General features: G+C 39.9%; 1 long non-coding RNA gene across 1 annotated transcript; it reads right to left on the bottom strand.

Annotated features, from left to right (window-relative positions):
• Positions 1 to 9464: 9464 nt before the first annotated feature.
• On the bottom strand, positions 9465 to 10698 carry LOC124871798. Its single transcript, XR_007039119.1, has 3 exons — positions 10489 to 10698; positions 10333 to 10390; positions 9465 to 10170 (listed from the first exon to the last, which is right to left on the bottom strand). It is a non-coding gene; the product is annotated as an uncharacterized LOC124871798 (long non-coding RNA).
• Positions 10699 to 14552: the final 3854 nt, after the last annotated feature.

Raw genomic sequence — 14552 nt, 5'->3', positions numbered from 1 at the left:
CGAGGTTCGACTATCGGTCGGACTCTCCTCTCCAAAACCCTGGCGTAGGCCTTACCAGGGAGGCTGAGGAGTGTGATCCCCCTGTAGTTGGAAGACACCCTCCGGTCCCCCTTCTTATAAAGGGGGACCACCACCCCAGTCTGCCAGTCCAGAGGCACTGTCCCCAACCGCCACGCAATGTTGAAGAGGCGTGTCAACCATGACAGCCCTACAACATCCAGAAACTTGAGGTACTCAGGGCGGATCTCATCCAAGCCTTGCCACCGCGGAGCTTTTTAACCACCTCGGTGACTTCAGCCTGGGTGATGAAAGAGTCCAACCCCGAGTCCCCAGCCTCTGTTTCCACCACGAAATGCGTGATGGCAGGATTGAGGAGATCCTCGAAGTACTCCTTCCACCGCCCGATAATGTCCTCAGTCGAGGTCAGCAGTCTCCTGCCCCCACTATAAACAGTGTTGGCAAAGCACTGCTTCCCCCTCCTGAGGCGCCGGACGGTTTGCCAGAATCGCTTTGAGGCCAACCGGTAGTCCTTCTCCATGGCCTCACCGAACTCTTCCCAGGCCCGGGTTTTTGCCTCTGCCACAGCCTGGACCGCAGCACGCTTGGCCTCACGGTACCCGTCAGCCGCCTCAGGAGTCCCACAAGCCAACCACAGCCGATAGGACTCCTTCTTCAGCTTAACAGCATCCCTTACTGCCAGTGTCCACCACCGGGTTCTGGGATTGCCGCCACGACAGGCACCGCAAACCTTACGGCCGCAGCTATGGGCAGCAGCATCGACAATAGATGCCGAGAACATGGTCCACTCGGATTCTAGGTCTCCAACATCCCCCGGGATTTGGTCGAAGCTCTCCCGGAGGTGGGAGTTGAATACATCCCTGGCCGAGGGCTCCGCCAGGCGTTCCCAGCAGACCCTCACTATGCGCTTGGGCCTGCCAAGTCTGTCTGGCTTTCTCCTCCTCCAGCGGATCCAACTCACCACCAGGTGATGATCAGTGGACAGCTCAGCCCCTCTCTTCACCCGAGTGTCCAAAACATGCGGCCGAAGGTCTGATGATACGACAACAAAGTCGATCATCAACCTCCTGCCTAGGGTGTCCTGGTGCCAAGTGCACTGATGGACACGCTTATGTTTGAACATGGTGTTCATTGTGGACAATCCGTGACTAGCACAGAAGTCCAATAACAAAACACCACTCGGATTCAGATCGGGGAGGCCATTCCTCCCGATCACGCCTCTCCAGGTGTCACTGTCGTTCCCCACGTGGGCGTTGAAGTCCCCCAGCAGAATAATGGAGTCCCAGGGAGGGGCACTATCCAGCACCCCCGACAGGGAAGCTAAGAAGGCCGGGTACTCTGCACTACCACTCGGCCCGTAGGCTGAAATGATAGTCAGAGACCTCTCCCCAACCCGAAGGCGCAGGGATACAACCCTCTCATCCACTGGTGTAAACCCCAACACGAGACGGCTGAGCTGGGGGGCAACAAGCAAACCCACACCAGCCCGCCGCCTCTCCCCGTGGGCCACTCCAGAGTAGAAGAGAGTCCAACCCCTCTCAAGGAGATGGGTTCCAGAGCCCATGCTGTGCGTGGAAGCAAGCCCGACTATTTCTAGTCGATATCTCTCGACCTCCCGCACAAGCTCAGGCTCCTTCCCCCCCAGCGAGGTGACATTCCACGTCCCTAGAGCCAGCCTAAGCATCCGGGGATCGGGCCACTGAGGTCTCCACCTTCGTCCGCCACCCATGTTCCTTTAATAATAAAATCTCAAATTTTTTAAATGTAACATATTTAGTTATTTGTTTCAAGCATGTCTTCTCCCATATCGCTGGCTGCAGACGATGAGTTACTAGCAGATGCAGGTGTGCTAACGGTGCTGAATGCTGGAGTTGTTGCCGTAGATCTGAGGCCGACGTGAACTTCACGTTACAAATATTGCAGCGAGCCTAATCTGCTTCGCATTATGAAAAGTGGAGCCGTATTTTCGGGAACTTTTGCCCGTTTTTTGCCTTTTCCTAAAACCCACTTTAGCTGATTTTTAACAACTCTCACATACAAGGGCATTTTTCACAATAGGTGCATTTATTGTTGACAAATAAGTCAACGTATACATACCTAAGTGCACCTACAATAATGATAATTTCAATACTTGAAATAGAAATCCACGATAAATTCAGTGGGCTTTAGGGAAATCTGAGAACAAGACGAAAAATAAGGAACAGCAGACACCATGTCAGACGGTCAACCCTGGACCTCCACATGTTTAAATCTGATGTTTGTAGAAATGTTCTGGTCCATAAGAAATTCAAGAAGGGTTGAATAAATGAATAAATAGTATTCATTTTGGATACATCCATAAATACATCTCAGAAGAATAGACAAAGCCACTTTACAATCAGTATCTGAAAAAGAAATAGGCTAAGGCACCCTGCCTGTTATTGCCCATCCCATAAAAACCAAGAATAACCAAGAATATCATTACTAAAATAAAAAATAAAATCACAATTATTTATGAACTTATAATCCTTAATTATGTTGCATTTAATAAACTAACATCATAGGCATTTATTATTTTACATTTTAACATTTTCTTGAACCATGTCAGTGAACTACATAGTTCCAGTTTATCATTAAGGCCGTTCCTCAACTTAACATCAAAAACTGTATAAGCATCTATTTTTTATGTTAGGTTTTACTTTACTTATTTCAAAAATAAATAATCCTTTTAAATTATATTGTCCTTTCTTACCTTTCCTTTTCTGCCTCAGATGTTTGTTAAAGAACATTGCTGAACTAAGAGCATCATAAAGACCAGGGAACACAGTGGTCACAGCTCAGGGATAAAGTTGTGAAGATGTTTAATGCAAGGTTGGGTTATAAAACTATATCCTAAAATTTGGACTTCTTAAGTACCTTTTAGGCTGAGCAAGAAAATGTCATGGGTACCTCTGGAGGAGCTGCAAAGATCCGCTGCTCAGGTACGAGAATCTGTCAAGAGAACAATTATTCTTTCACAAATCAGTCTTTATGGAAAAGTGTCAATAAGAAAGACATTTCTGAAAGAAAGTCATTGTAAATCTTTTTTTCATCTTGCAACAAGCCATGTAGGGGACACAGGAAACATATGGAAGAAGCTGCTCTGGTCAGGTGAGACCAACATGAACTTCCTGGCCTATACACAAAAAGCTGTGTTTGGGGGTAAACTAACACATCACCCTGAACAAACCATCCAAACAGTGAAGCATGGTGGAGCAGCTAGGTGCTGTGAGGATGCTTTTCTTAAACAGGGACAGGGAAGTTGGTCAGAGTTGATGTGAAGGTAGATGGAGCTAAATAAAGGATAACCCTGGGTGGAAACCTGCTAAAGGCTGCAAAAATTGAGACTGTGTTAGAGGTTCATCTTCTAGCAGAACAACCACCCAAAACATACAGAAAGAACTACAATTCAATTGAGAAACTGTGGCAAAACTATAAAATTAGCCGACACTCTTCATCCAGTCTGATTGAGCTTGCAGTGTTTGGCAAAGTGGAATGGACAAACATCTCAGTCTGTAGTTCTGGACAGCTGGAAAGAGATACCAGGAACGTCTTGCAGCTGTAACTGCGACAAAGGTTGTTTGAAGAAAGTACTGACATGGGGGCTGTTGGGACCTTTCCACATTAAAACTCCGGTACATACTTTTCTGGAACTTTTCAAAATAAAGTGCATTAACCTTCTTCCAGCACAGCCAGGAAAGGGGTAACTGCGGACTTCCTGTGGCGCCATTACCCAAAATAAAGTACAACTCCAAAGGGGGAAGGAGGGTAGCAGAGGACTTCCCAGTGATGCCACTACCCGTATAAGACCCCCACCCTTCCCACATATCGCTCTCTTCCACACCGATGACCATCGGGATAGGAGGGAACAAAGCGCGCTGATGTCTTTTGCTGGCAAAAAGACATAAAATTCAACTGGATCCAAAGCCATACGATCATCGATCATATGCAAAGTTAAGTAGAATGAAATACTGTCTGTGTATCCGGTATTTTCATTCATGAACGGGGATAATTAAGGTACAAGCATTACTTGACTGTCTCTCCGAGGCCCTGCAGACGCAAGCGGTGTTCGAGAGGAGCCCCGGCTAAGACGCAGTCTGGAAGGAAGACTGCAGCGGACAACGTTCGTTCTTCATCCACAGCTGGAGGTTAGCGGGAAGCTAACCTTCGTTCACGGTGGATATCTCTTCAACCTTCGTCGCTTGGACAACATTCCTAACCACAATTCATGAGGTTAAGTGTTTGGGCAGAATAATATAGAGACCGATTTAGGATGAAATAATCTGAACGTTTTCATTCTATGAAGTTTTGTTTTTGTGAAATCCGGCTATTTTAGCACTAGTAGGCTAGCTACAGCGCGTGCCGGTTGGTGCTCTTTGTATGTTTTAAAGTTAAGAAAAACTTTATTTAAAGGGTGGTTTTAAACAGAACATTGCTCATAACGCGCCGTCCGCGCTTATGCATTTTTAACCCTTTTGTCAACCCTGGTATTTTTAAAGGTGTGCGCTGATTCTGGTGCTAAGCTATCCGCTTCTTGGTTAGCTTAACGGCTAACCGGTAGAGAACACGTGGGTGCTACAGATAGCGACTTTTCAACAGAAAGGTTGTTGGTTTTCAAGCTAGTGAATAATAGTCCCTAAAAATCATTTACTAGATTTGATAACTAAGTAAACACCATTAAGCCCATTTCTCCAGAAAGATTTGGCTCTTTTCCAAAATACTCTCTTAATAATATTTCTTCAAATATTATTTTAATAAATAAAGGCAGCTAGTTAGACACTGTTGAGAATTAGTCATCCAGAATGGTGGTTTTATTCAACAGATCATTATTTAAAATATTATTTTATTAAGATAATATTTTACCTGATCTTGCATTGTGAATGGTTGTCTAAACGTTTGCTGATTATTGCCTAAGTTAGTTCCAAGACTAACTTCACTTCATTTCCAGATTCTTCAAGATAATCCTTGGTTCTCAAACATAAACATTGCATGGTAATGTTGCAACACTCTTTTTGCTCATGATTTCCAATCATCTTTAATCAACTTGTTTATATTGTACATAGTCCATTAGTCTTCATTATTCTTTAATTCTGCTTGGTAGTTTAGTTGGATTGTTTTAGCATAGTAAAGAGTTTGTTGATTGAAATATGTTTGACTTTGAGTTGACTTATTTTTATTAATAAATTCTTGTATTTTAAGAAATTGTGTGAATTCATTCCATATATGTGCAGAGTTTATGCTGTTCAATAATGTCAGAGCTCGTCTCACACCTTTCTATTTTGTCCTAATACCATCGCCTTAATGGGGCTGGTATTCACAGGACAACCTTTAACAGACCGAAATATTATTTGATAAAATATTAATATTAAAATATTAAATAATATTCTCAGATTCATATTTACAACAGGGCATGTCAGTACTTTGAATGATTTTCATGAATGATTTCATTATATTTATATTATATTGAAGATATGTTTATACTGTTTAATTTGTATTGTATTGCACCGACTACGCCAAAACAAATTCCTTGTATGTCCAAAAACGTACTTGGCAATAAAGCTTTTCTGATTCTGATTAATGATTTTCCTTCCATTTCATAATTAGGAGCTATTTTGTGTTGGTCTATGAAATAAAATACCATAAAGTGCATTATAAATTGTGGTTGTAATATGACAAAATCTGAAAAAGTTTAAGGGGTGTAAATATTTTTGTAAAAAATTTATATTTTAACTATTTTTCTGTTCTAATTGTTTTTGGGTTTTTTTGTCAGCTTTAAATTGGTCATAATACTTTAAATTTTATTACTGAGAGGTGAACATTGTTTTATTCAGTCACACTTGTTTGACCTGCAAAGCAGGTTCGGATGTGGCAAAACTTTTTAGCGTAAAGTGTTAACTTTCATCCAAAAACTTTTGAATATAGTTATTCTTTCAAACAATCCATCTCTTATATCTAAAAGTCACAGACTATTTTACTGAAATAATGTGTCTGGGATTACAAATGAAAACCACACAGGATCATTCTTTATCCGGCAGACAGATTAAATTCCAAACCCTGTTACTGTAATAGGCACACTTGTAGCTCGCCATGAATTAGAGCTCTAATTACATTAGGTACTATTTTAAACAAAATAACACATTTCTTATGATCCATAGGTGTAATTTATAGCAAAGCCAAGTTCATTTACTTAGGCAATCAATTTCATGGCGTAGCAGAAGACTAAGATAATTATGTAAAGCACAGAGCTGAGTATCGCAGTCAGCACAGGTTTTTTTCTAGATAAATGAAGATGCAATTTATTCACTCATAATTTCACACAGAAAATGCTATGAAGCAAATCCATATGAGCCACAGAAAAAAAGCTGAAGCGCTAATAATACTTTTTGATACAGACTACCGGGGCGTTTCAGTCAAGGCTTGGGGTAATGTATGAATTACCTCAGGTTTCCTTACATCACCGAGTTATCTTTCAAACAAGGAAGGAGGAGAAGAGCCTTTTTTGCCAAGCCCTCTAAATCATACCCCTGAAGAGGTAGTCATTCATTACAGTTACAATTATATCAATATCACTAACACGTAAGAGCTGCGATAAATCCTCGTGCACCGTTTCCGTGACAGCATGTATGATCCATGTAGAAAGATTCCTCAGCTACTGTTGTTCTGAACAGACTGGCTGAACGTTTCCTACAGATAACATGTTTTATGAATCAAGAAGAAGTGGAAGAAAGATGATAAATAATCTCACCCCCCTCAGACTTGATATATTGTAGAACCTCCTTTTACTGCTGTTTAAGCCACAAGTCCTTTGGGTATTAGATTTGCAAATTTATAGACTGGATTTTCTATTGCAAAACAGCTCAAACTTATTGGATGAAAGGCAATTTTAGTTATTGTCACAGATTCTCAATTGAATTAAAGTCTAAACTTTGACTAGACCATTCTAACACATGAAAATACTTTTATCTAAACCATTCTATTGTATCTCTGGCTTTATTTCTAGGGTTATTGTTCTGTTGAAAGCTAAACTTCCATCCCATCTGTCTTTTAACACCTCTAAAAGGTTTTGTTCCAGGACTACCCTGTTAGCTCCATCGCCCCATCAGTTCTGACCAGCTATACTGTCTGTGCTGAAGAAAAACATCACCACAGCATGGTAATGTCACCACCATGTCACACTGTGGGTCATGCCACACATAGCATTTTACATGTGGGCCGAAAAGTGTAGTCTTGGTCTCGTCTGACCACTTCCACATGTTTGCTGTATCCCCAGTATGGATTCTTCTTTCTTCCTGCTACTCTTCCATAAAGGACAGATTTGCATTGCATACAGCTATATAGCAATAGTTGTCCTGTGTACAGATTACCCCACATTTGCTGTGGATCTCTGCAGCTCCTGCAAAGTCACCATGGGCTTCTTCCGTGGGTCTTTGACCAATGCTCTCCTTACCCATCCTGAAAGTTTAGGTGGGCAGTGATGTCTTGTTAGGTTTCCAGTTGCGCCATATTCCTTCCATTTTTGGATGATGGATTGAACAGTGCTCTATGAGATCTTTAAAGCCTCATATTATTTGAGAACCTAACCCTTCTTTAAACCCGTCCATATCATTATTCCTGCTCTTTCTGCTGTGTTCCTTGTTTTCATAATACTGTAATACTGTTTGTTCACCAATGTTCTCTGACAAACCTCTGAGGCCTCCTCTAAGCACTCTGATTTGTACTGAGATAGGGCTATCAGAGTGGTGGGAATTTTTATTTGTAAAATATTTTAAAATCCATGCATCATTTGTCTTCCTCTTTACAGTTGTGCAAAACTTTGACTTATATGTCACTTAAAGTCTCACTAAAACCCATTAAAGTCTGAGGAACATGAAAAGTGTGAAAAAGATTAAAGAGAAATCAACATTTTTCCAAGTCCCTGTATGCCACAAGGAATAAGCTGAAAGAATTTAATGGATTCTAATGCTATTGATTCGTGATTCTGCTTTCTGAAAGCAAACTTTAACACGTTCAGTAGTGGGTCGCTGGCTCAGTTTCAGGTTGATTTCATCCTCCCTGCAGTAATTCTGGCCATTTGGACAAAATATATAATTGCAAACAAAGGCTAATTATTCTAATGAGAGATTATGTTTACAGAGAAACAGAAACATTACTAAAATAATACACAAGATTATTAAAGTTTATGCAAATGACTACAAGGTTGTTAAAGAGACTCAGTGACCTCAGTTTCTAAGATTTATTTTAACACTCCTTACCATCCTGTTATCTTTGCATGATGTCAAAATAAACATGTTTATTTCTCTAACTTTTGATATGGGAAACTCTTGGCGAAATATTCTGACTTGTGAAGATCACCACACATCTGTGTAAAAGAATCACATTTCCTCTTGCTTTCCCATTTTGAAGAAGGGCTAAAAGAAATGACCCTCTGTGTTACATCACATTTGTTTACCAGAGGGCAGGAAGTCAGGATTACTAATTAAAAATATCTAGACACATATCTTAAAACTCTTACACTTACATTTTAAGCATTGTAAGGGGAGCCATTATTTTGACTCCAGCATTTTTGTAATAAACAAATTTTCCTTCATGTGGGACTTTTTACCAGCAATCTACAAAAATGCTGAAATTAAAGTTGTTTTTTTTTTCTAAATTTATCATTGTGAGATTATACTGCTGCTGTAAAAAGCTTAGTTGTTTAGGGGTATCAATAAATATATGGAGAAAACTGTAAAATATATCCAAAGATACAAAAACTAAAAGTTATTTAACCACATAATTCTAAAGATGCTTATAAGGCAAAAAAATAAAAACAGGCTTTAAAAATCTTACCAATCATCTGTGGTGAACACAGATGTAGAGAAAAACCCCACTTAGTGTCTGCTGTTTCTCTTCCTCACTGTGAGTTTCTGCGTCTTCATTAGATCAAGATGGGGCCTCCTCCAGATCTGCCCATATGCCTGAATATAAACTGAAGGACAGATGCGTCCCCCTGCTACCAAATGTTGAGACATAAACATGATGGGATGTGTCCAGGCAGTAAAAGGCAGCAGCTCACTGTGGACTATGTGAGTTATCAAACAAACCCAGATGCCCTCCCCGTGCAGTGACAAAGCGTCTGTCGCCTCTGCCCATTCAGCCACACACACAGTGGAGTGAATGTTTAATGACAACAGAGGCCACAGAGTGAGGGACTGGTGACGGTGGTGTCCTCTGACATTTACTTCCTCTGTCGCAGCAGATGGTCAGGGTGGGTGATCCACATCCAGTGTCAAACTCAACCCAAGATGGTTTTACAGAGGGGGAAAAAAAATGCAATTAAGAAATTCCGGGAGATTGTAGGAAGAAATATGTTGGTATATTTAGGACAATATTGGAAAAAAATAAAATACAATAGGATTAGTGGGTAGATTTTGCACAAAAAGACAAACTGGTTTAAAAGTCTTTATTTCTTTTATCTGTGATGATCAGAATCTCAGAACACAAACCCTTAATGGGGTCACATGGATTTAGACTCATTGTAAAACATATAACATCACATAAGCTGGCCTGAGTTTATGTTGTCAAGAGTTACAAAGATGATGCACTTAAACACAAAGTTTGCTCTAAATATTATTGTACAATTGTTTGAGAATGTGAGGAAAACCAGAAACTTCATTTTTCATATTACCATCACAGTAAGAAAAAAGAAATCTTGTGAGATTGAGTCCTCTATAAAACAGGATTTAAACCCATTGCTGTGTAGATTGCTTTGGCTTAGGTTATGTGATCTCATGTCATTTGATTTCACACCTGCAAAAAATATTAATAATAAATATTCATCCTATTTAACACAAATGCAATTTGCTATTGGACAGCATAAATATTGACTTTGCATCATTGTTGGAAAAAACAATAACATGCTAACATAAATCCGTGAAAATTATATCATTTATTTTCTGTGTATACATCAAACTCAATAGTAAAATAAAATAATAATACCTCTGAAAATATTTGTTTTTCAATCAAAGACCTTTCATATATCAATTCAGCTGCTTTGCTGGGAAATCCAGTTTTTTCCCCGAAGCTTCATAATCCTCAATGAGATGCCATGACAACAAAGCAGAGCAGGAGGCGCTTAACAAAAGAACAAAGCGGCTGAAAAAAAAGGAAAGAAACCCTGCATTTATCACCAAACTTCTTGGCCATGTTGCTATGCTTCTTAATAAATATTAAATCAATATTGTTATTAAAATCAGCGCTTTTAATAGCAATGATGACTTCTATTTATAATTGATTGAAAGATTGGATGACGCTCACTTGCACGGAAGAGTCATCGCGATATGTTCCTGCAGCGCTGATGTGCAGACCAGCTTTCCTGGAAAGATGATTGAAGGGTGATGCTACACTCTCAATGGATGATTCTTCCCGTTGTACAGCCAATAAGCCGAATATTTTACTGTAGAAACTGCCTACCTCCACTGCAGCCCTTGTTTAAAATCTTCTGTCCGTCAGTTTTGATGCTGACATGCATTTCAAAAAATAAAACAAATCAGATGCATGATCTTTCCACCAAATCCTGTGCGTATATGAGTTTAAAGGCCGGCAGAATGTCTTGTTCTCATTAATAGTTGCTGCACTTCCATCGATGTAAATATCAGCCTCCACAAGGAGGGCGTGGTCTGATCGGCTTGTGTCCAATCATAGACACAAAATGAGCTCCACGCGATGGAGTTCTTCTGGGTTGATTTAGTTATTTAACATTTCAGCTGCAGAAAAAATAAATAAATGGATAATCAAATGAAAACATGTAATTAGACTGAGACAATTAAACATGCTTCATTGCTTATGATTGCCATAATAAATGTTGGTCTATTTGCATGCACATCTCTGCAACACACGTTTATAGAGAGCTCCAAGTCCGTCCTGCCATCACGTTTCTGTTTTACAAAACAGCTCCAAGCAAAGGAACTATGCTGCTGCAGTTTCTAAATGAGGTGAAGCCTTCTGTCACCATGCCAGACTGTTACATTTGCTCTTAGCTGCACGCATTATGCACTATGACAAAATAATCTCGGAGGACATCAAATAAAACCATTACAATTCAATTCAAGTATATTGTATTGGAAATGTAGAGTTTGATAATGACTAAATTTGGACAATAAGGTGACAAATCCCACCTAAACATTTTGATTAGAATTAAATGAAAGATGTTAGTTCAGTCAGCTATTATTCTCATTAATTGTGTGCATAATGCTTAAATGTTTATATGTATTGTATTACTAATGACTACATAGTTGAAACCAGATGTTTACGCTGTATAAAAAGACATATACATGTTTGCCATATTGTCTTAGGTTAAATCAGTAAAAACCTTTCCTGTTTTAGGTCAGGTATGATTGCCAATATTATTTTTATTTCCTGAAAGTCAAAATAGAGGGAGAAATTATTAGTTTTATAGTTTATTTTACTGTTTACTTCAAAAGTATAAACACTATGTCAATGTCCTGCCATCATACAAATTAGGAAGGAGGCGGGTTCTGTTTCCGAGAGATAAAGGTGTTTTGGTGCAAAGTGTCAGTCAGTCAGTCATTTTCTACCGCTTATTCCATAGTGGGTCGCAGGGAAGCTGGTGTCTATCTCCAGCAGTCTATGGGTGAGAGGCAGGGTACACCCTGGACAGGTCACCAGTCCATCGCAGGGCAACACACAAACAACCATGCACACACCCATTCATACACCTAAGGGCAATTTAGAGTGACCAATTAACCACGTCTTTGGACTGTGGGAGGAAGCCGGAGTACCCGGTGAGAACCCGCGCATGCACGGGGAGAACATGCAAACTCCATGCAGAAAGACCCCCGGCCGGGAATCAACCCAGGGACCTTCTTGCTGCAAGGCAACAGTGCTACCAACTGCACCACCGTGCAGCCCACAAAGTGGCTGTATCAACCCTAAAGAGCTTGTTAAAATGGTGGTCAAGTTGGTAAGAGTGTCATTATCCACATTTAAAAAAGTTCTTTATCGACATGAACTGAGTCGTTCAGACAGGAAGAACCCTTACTCCAAAAACAACAAAAACAAGTCAGATTACAGTTTACAAATGCACCCAGGGACAAAGACCTTACTTTTTTGAGACATGTCGGGTGGTCTGTTGACGCTCAAGTTCATATGACCATCCTTATGTTTGGAGGAAAATGAGAGAAGCTTGCAAGCCTGTGAACACCATCCTACCTTTGAAGTACAGGATTGGCAGTATACTCTTGTGTTGGTGTGCTTTTGTTGCAGGAGGGACTGGTGCACTTCACAAAATTGATATTATGAGAAAATAACAGTACGTGGAAACAGTAAAGCAACTTCTCAAAACATCAGGAAGTTATACCTTGGGCATGAATGGGTCTTCTCAATGGAAATGATCCTAAGCATGCCAGCAAATTAGTTACAAAGTGGTTTAAGGACTCTAAGTCAGTGTTCCCGTAGAAAATTTGTAGGAAGAGATGAAAAGGTGTGTGTGAGCAAGGCAGCCTAGAAACCGGACTCAGTTACACCAGTTCTGTCAGGAGCAATGGGCTAGAGTTCCAGCAAACTATTGTGAGAAACTTGAGGATGTCCAAAATGTCTGACCCAAATCCTGCAGCGTAGAAAGCAGTTCTACCAAATACTGAGGAAATGTATGCAAACTTCTAATTTTGAAGAAAGCAAAAAAAAAAAAAAAAAAAAAAAACTTTTTAAAAATTGTTATGGCATTTAGAAAATAGAAATAATTTAAGTTACCTAGCTGATTTAACATAGTCTGATTTAATGTTAGACAGGGATAAAAATGTTATGTGTCTTTTATACAGTGTATGTAAACTTCTGGTTTCAATTGTAGCAACTCATTAAAGGTGAAACCCGTCATAAGACTTGAAGCTGAAATGGTTTCTAAGTTGGGGCAAGGATTTATGTTTGTGACCAACTTTAACCCGGTTAGCCACAGCGCCAATGCTAAAGTCAAACCTTCTAGCAAGCCGAGCTTCTTAACCCCAAGAAAGGCGTTTCCATTGAGCAGCTCATCTTAGCTGTGGTTGTCAGGGAAACGGTTGTCATGCCACATTGTTAGGGTAGAATTAAAAGGTCTCCTTTTGCAACATTTTGTGCCTCGATCAAAAACCAGTTCCAGTTTTTCTTTATTAATTATTTTCAATGTAGAGGACAAAGCAGACAAGCTAAATGTTGTTAATAATTATAGATTTAAATTTTTGGGTTGAGTGAGAGCGTTTTAAAAATTGCTTAAATTCTAACTTCTTCAAATCTTTACGCTGTTACGTAATTTCTACTTTTAAATAATGATTAAATTCCATAAAAATCATAAAAATAAAATGTACAAAATTTGTTACACTGGTGGTATTGGCAAAATTTTAGCACTTGGTTTTATCAGGGTACAAACATCATCTGAGACTCATTTGGAGCCGTTAGATCTTGATGTTTATCATTTTCTAATTGAATTTTTCACAAGTACATCTGTAAAATACATAGTCTGTCTGCAATTGTATTAGTTTTGTACTAAAATAAATGTTTACTGTCAATTTATTTATGTTTCAATTTATTTTTGATTAAATTAATTGCTTTCACTGCCTATTCAAACCACAACTCTTTAGCGATTACTCTTCATATCATATGATCAATCCTATTTTTGGGAGCTGCGGATTTCAAGTGAATGACTTGTTTTGCGCATAAAGTGGAGTAGATCCGAGCGCAGCAGGGGTAAAATGGCCGCCATACCCTGAACGCCGGATGATTTGCAGCCCCCCCAGAGTAGCTCAAATAATTCAGTATGACTCTTTGTTTTGAAACATCAGATCGATTTAATAGCTTTTGTTTGAAGGGATTGGTTATAACTTTGCGCTCAGACGGCTGTCTGGCATGAGGGAAAGTTTTAGGGAATGAAAGTGACTGTGAACCTGCGCAGATTTAAAGCCGCTGATCATTTCTGTGACAAGAGTTTCATTTGCCATCATGCGCTCTTAAATCCCAGGATCTATCATCTTATAGAAAACTAGAACATCTTTTTCTCTCTCTCCCTTGTTCTTTTAAATTCTCTCCCCCCACCATTCAAGATTGGCTCGGTTAGAAATGTGTTTCTTGGATTTGGAATGCAAATGCTTTGTTCACATGGAGGGGGGAATCAGCGAGAAGCCTGAAAGCGACGAGTTTTTGATTAATGAGCTTTGAAATGGCTCTCCAGGAGCAATAAAGGATGAACTGCTCTTTCTACCCCCCCCCCCCCCTCTCTCTCTCTCTCTCTCTATCTCTCTCTCTCTTTCTTTCTCAGGCACACACACATCTCCGCGTCTCTCCCGATGTCAAAGCACCACCATGTATTTTCTTCTTTTGCCTTTATTGGCACCATTCTGCTTTATTAGTATTTTGAAATCAATTAAACCGCCAGTGGTTGCGCTCCGTTTTTTACAGGAAGATTGGGCTTATTTTCTCCTTTCTATTGCACGGGGGAGGTAGGCTAATCATGTGGCCGAGTCCTAAAATATGATAAGTGACAAGTG

The sequence above is a fragment of the Girardinichthys multiradiatus genome, chromosome 7 (assembly GCF_021462225.1).
Source record: "Girardinichthys multiradiatus isolate DD_20200921_A chromosome 7, DD_fGirMul_XY1, whole genome shotgun sequence".
Taxonomy (NCBI): domain Eukaryota; kingdom Metazoa; phylum Chordata; class Actinopteri; order Cyprinodontiformes; family Goodeidae; genus Girardinichthys; species Girardinichthys multiradiatus.
This window is presented reverse-complemented; position numbering and strand designations above follow the sequence as displayed.